This window comes from Pinus tabuliformis, chromosome 1_1 (assembly GCF_031772625.1).
Source record: "Pinus tabuliformis cultivar Carrire ecotype Pingquan chromosome 1_1, CPIR1, whole genome shotgun sequence".
Taxonomy (NCBI): Eukaryota; Viridiplantae; Streptophyta; class Pinopsida; order Pinales; family Pinaceae; genus Pinus; species Pinus tabuliformis.
The window spans coordinates 862371034-862377033 of NC_142297.1; positions in this window are offsets into that span (position 1 = coordinate 862371034).

The window sequence follows — 6000 nt, forward strand, 5'->3', positions numbered from 1 at the left end:
ATGGTAATCACAATGGAATACCACCAGACATACAAATATCTTCCTCATCATTGGACTTTTAGGGCACAAGATTATGAAAACAACACTATGCCTTCAATACCTTTGCTCCTAAGATGTATTCTAATATATTGGTGCATTAAGACAATGCACCCGCAACGCTATGTAACCATTCAGGTTTTGTTGTTATTTGTGTTTATGTTTTAAAAGCAAATTTAATCAGTTGAGTGAACTAATTGTAATTGAGTGTGAGGATAGACAAATCTTGAGGAATAAATTATCCATAAACATAAACCCTATCCATAGTTGTAGGATCGGATCCATAAACACTATCCATAAACGTGCAAACAAAATTATCCATAGTTGCATAAAAAAATTATAAACAAGGCTCAAAAAAGAGAAATGGCTAAAGAACGTTAATATAATTAGAAAAATTATCCATAAACACTATCCATACTTGCGGAAATAAATTATAAACAAGGCTTTATTTAAAACAAGGCTCGAAGAAGAAAGAAGTATGGCTAAAGAATGTTAAGATAATTCGAATGAACAGAAATAGCTTCCTTACATCGAACATAAATGGCATGGATCGAAACGTGAATCTAACACATACCTACACGGTGTGGACCTGAGTGTGGATTGAACACATGACCTGCCTCGATCGCAGCTTGGATCGAACACATGACTTGCATGGACCGGAGCGTGGATCGAACACATTAACTTTAGATATTCAGTCTGACTTTCCCTTCAAGCTCTCCCAACAAACCTGTCTTCCTTACTTATGAAAAAGATACATACAGAGGCAACAAGATTGGTGTTACTAATCGAAATATATTGCTTGCTAAATCCGCATTGAAAAATGAAGTCTGACTTTCCCTTCAAGCTCTCCCAACAAACCTGTCTTCCTTACTTATGAAAAAGATACATACAGAGGCAACAAGATTGGCGTTACTAATGGAAATATATTGCTTGCTAAATCCGCATTGAAAAATGAAGGAAACTGCTATGAAAAAAATCCCATCGCCCAAATTTATCTATTAACTAAATTTAACTAAAGCAAAAAAGCCCGAAAAAGCAAAAATTTAACTAAGTGAAAAAAAGCAAAAAGCTCAAGAAAACAAACAAAAACAAAAAACAAAAAGTTAAAATCCGCATTGAAAAATGAAGGAAACGGCTGTGAAAAAAATCCCATCGCCCAAATTTATCTATTAACTAAATTTAACTAAAGTAAAAAAAGCCCGAAAAACTAAATTTAACTAAAGCAAAAAAAGCCCGAAAAAGCAAAAAGTTTAGAATCTTTCTCCAAGTTTTTACGGAGCTTTTTAGCTTTATTACAACGCTTTTTAGCTTTATTAGACTTATGGAATTTTTTGCGTTTTCTTCCTTTTCCTCTTTAAATTTTTTTTGTGCGTTTTTCCGTTTTTTCCTTTGTTTCATGTTGACTGTTGTTGTTTTTTGGTTCTATTTTAATTTTTAATGTGCTTTTTGTTTTTATCTATTTATATCATATAATTAATGTAATTTTTATTTATTTAAATATATATTTATTTATTTTTAATATAGATATAACATATATAAAATTTATTTATGGATTAAACATTTTTTTATTTTTTTATTTTTATTTTTATTTAATATATATATATATATATATATATATAAATATATATTTTTCAAATATAGAAAATAAACTATAATTTAGTATCAATTTTTTTTTTTAACTAACATACTAAACATTATTATTATTTAATTTATGTTATTCTATGTTTTTTTTTGTAAGCTGGGGCTAGACTGTCTGATTTACATGTCCATTATGTACCCCTCTACGGGGGAGGGGTAGCCCAAGATTTGAACCCAAGACTTCCGGTTCGGTGAGACTTCATTTCCACGACCCTTGCCGTTTGAGCTACCCCATGTGGACATTTATGTTATTCTATGTTAATACTTTTAATTTTTTGTATTGAAATTTCAAAATCTTAATTTTTATACCAATAGGTGTCCCCTTTGGAATTGGCCATGTAAATTATTTTTTTAATTAATCATTTTGATTTATGGTTTAAATTGAAAGATGCCAACATATTCTCTCGTCATCCCCACTACATGAACGGATGAAATTGTAACAACTAACTTTCTTTTATATCTAAATAAGGTGTTTAAACTTTGTTTAAAATTGTTTTTTACCAAATGATGATTAAAAATTTAGCATGCCTATTACTTATCACCACATACAAGAATTAGAGAAAAATAAAAACCCGTATCAAGATTAGAGAAAAATGAATTTCAAAATGAAGAAAATATTAAAACTTGGCTACCCCATTACATTCTAATTCACTTGACTTTCTATTTAAATGTTGCCAAACCTGACTTCATTCTAAACCAAAAAATGATGAAATGTGGTTGCATTCCTTTTGAACTGTATAGTAGTGGCTTACATTATATTCTTTGAAATGTGTTAGAATTTCAATTGACGTGGTTGCATTCTTTTTGAATCATATAGTAGTGGCTTACATTATATTTTTTGAAATGTGTTTGGCTTTCAATTTAAATGGTGAATTCTTTTTCAACCATATAGTATTATATTTTTGGAAATGTGTTTGACTTTCAATTTATGTGGCTACATCTCTTTTAACCATTTAGTAGTGGCTTATATTATATTTTTTGAAATGTGTTTGACTTTCAATTTAAATGGTGCCAAACCTGACTTCATTCTAAACCAAAAAATGATGAAGCGTGACAACATTTTTTTTAACCATATATAGTAGTGGGTTACATTATATTTTTTTAAATTGTTTTGTTTAGAACTTCCAAATCAAATGGTTTCAAATATGGCTTCATTTTCAACCAAAAAAAAAATTTAAAAAATGAAACGTGGTTACTTTCTTTATAAAACGAAATGAGTAGAAAATCTAGATATAATAAAATAGATGAAGTTAAACAAAACTAAACTTAATGAAACTAATAATAGAGAAACTATTTAATCTTATAAATATGTACTCCATTTCTAAAAATGGTCTAGTAAAGTTTAGGGAGGGTATTTGCAATTTGGGCCATAGTGCGATCTCATTTGGCCTGGTTCGAGACTTGTCTACAATTTGAAATGACAATTTCTCATCCCTAGGATTTCTTCAATGAGGAACGATGACATTTTCTTTCATTCTTGTTGTGATAATAGAGGGTGAGATGAGCCAAAAATGAAATACTTCGCAAAAATGCTTAAGAAATTAACAGTAACGAACTACATTGTAGAAATGAAAGAACTAGGGTTTTGGTGGATTCAGAGATTGGAGAAGAACAAGGGATGAGTAATAATAAAATTTTCCTTGAACTAAATGGGTTTCATGGTGAACAAGGCATGTTTAAATATAATAACATAGATAAACTTGGTTGAAATATAATCAACATAGATAAAAATGAGCTGAAATCAAGAAATTTTTTCCAAGGATAACGAAATGCCACCTAAAATTAGAAATCTAGATAGGACAAAGATAAGAGTAAACAACTCCATAGTCTCAATATAATAAAATTAGATAGGGTTAAACAAAACTATACTGAAAATAATATTGTAAAAACTACATTTAATTTTGTAAAAGAAATACCTATTGAATTTGTAAAAACAATTTGCCTACCTTTGACTGCATAACATGACAATCTTAGATTTGAACAATAGAACATCAATATTTATAGATAAAAGTATGGTGGAAAGAATCCAAATCAGTGTTTATGAATTTCATGTTTTTGAAATGGTATATTCCTTGAAGGACCAATTTTTGCTCGAGAAGCAATGATCTATTGTAACATAGGAGGCATAGATCATCAAAACAGATCAAGGAATTTAACTTTTATTAAATGAATTTAACAGATCAAGGAATTTAACTTGTGAGAATTGTTATTAAATTAAAAAGAAATTGTAACTTTTATTTAAGTGTTTAGGGGTAAGTGCTTCATTTTTTTGACAAATTTAATGAGGCTGGATGAAAAAATAATAACAAGAAATTTTCAAAACAAAACAAATTCAAAAATTACCACCATCTTAGTTTACTATTCGTGTAATAGTTGAAAAAAATATGATGGGAATACATGTGTCTGCAAAATCCAATTGAGATATTGCTTCATAAACATAAAAAAAAAAGAATATGAAATATATTTTTTCATAAACAAATAAATTTTTGATATGAAAAACATAGTTCTCTTGTTGTACATCATTCTTATATATATATATATATATATATATTATATATATATATATATATATATATATATATATATATATAAGCATGATCTATTAGGGAAATCTTCTCTTCGAGTGTCAATAGAATCTCCTCCTCTTCTCCTCTTGAATTAGGTGCACGAGAATGAGAATTGATTCACCAATGGTATAGCCCTTTAGAAATGATGTAATTAATGGAAGAGGTATGGATATAAAGTTTATTGAAGTTTCCTTTTGCACAAAAATAACCGTAAAACCATGAATGTCTATGGAGGATGTTGTGGGTGAATTTTTTTCTACAAAACCAAAAGGAAATACATTGGAGAAATTGAAATTCTATGGGATATTAAAAAATAGTTACATGATCAAAACACATGTGTGAAACCATTGCCATAAAACCCTAATTTTATGATTTCCAAGGAAATTAGTTTAAATAACAACCTTTTTGAGAAATTAAGGCAAATCACTTACAAAAATTACGGATTCTAAACATAAAGGTTAATTGAGCATTTGGTCATTGTGTAGGGATGGGAACTCTTGTTTCTATGAATTTTATTTTTCTTTTACCGGGGAGAAAATAGTATAACATATAGACATTTTAACATAATATTTTTGATAATCATCCTTAATCACTATTGCGATAAAAAATCAACCTCCAAAGCCTTGAACCCTCAAATTTCAACTCTCGGAAAAAAAATCTCCCCTAAAATTTTATCTGCATTAATAAAGACTATAAATGAATTCCAAAGGGTAATTTACAAGAGAAATGTTTTGTAGAAAAATGTAGACTTCAAGACATGGCTTCCACAAATTAAAAATTAAACTGTATTTTTAATTAAAGTGTATTTTTCTCCAACCATAAGATATAAAGTGTATTTTTCTCCAACCATAAGATACAAAAATTGTAATAATGGAAGTGTAATTTTTAAATCATAACACAAACTTTTCAAGATTTTCCATATAAAATGTTATTACAATTCCCAAAAATTAAGCGAAAATATTCAAGAGGGAAAGGAGAGCATGCTCGAGGTATTGGGATGTAAAGCAAATGCACAAGCCTCATCTATTAGATATGACAATCATTATTCATATGAAAACTTAGAAAATGGGAAGGAGACTATGGAATACTTAAATGTGGGTTGTTCTCTACAAATTAATCTTAATACCATGATATAAGGGCTAGTGAAATAAAGATCTCATTTTGAATGAAATGAGAAGGGAGAAATGGCTACCATAAATCCTTGTCCTTGAAAATTTGGGTGAATGGAAATTAGTAGCTCCTAATTTCACGAGCTATTTTAGTTTTTGTAGATCTCCCTTGAAATATGGTAACCTCTATACCAAATTTTCTAATAAAATACTTTTGGGGCTACTATTAATAATGCACTATGGTACAAAAAAGTATTCCATTCAAAATTTGAAACCTTAAATTTTATCCAAGGGATAAATTTCACCACTAAAATTTTCCACTAAGATTATTTTTTTTGAAATGTACATGCAAAAAGATATTAATATAGATAATAACAATATAACTTGTAATAAAGTTATAATTTAGTTAATTTCTATGTATTTTTAATTTATATGGCTTCCCTAGTTTGTTAATTTAATGTTAATATTTTCTTTTAACTTAAATTTAAAGAAAATTCCAAAGTGGATATGTCTATAATTATTCTAATCGGAAGAATAGATATTCCATAGTTATAATTTAATTATTAAGTTGAAGGAATATATTCCAGCTCGATGGAATATGTTGGAACATTCATAGTAATATTTTAATCTTTAAAAATGCTTCAAATTCT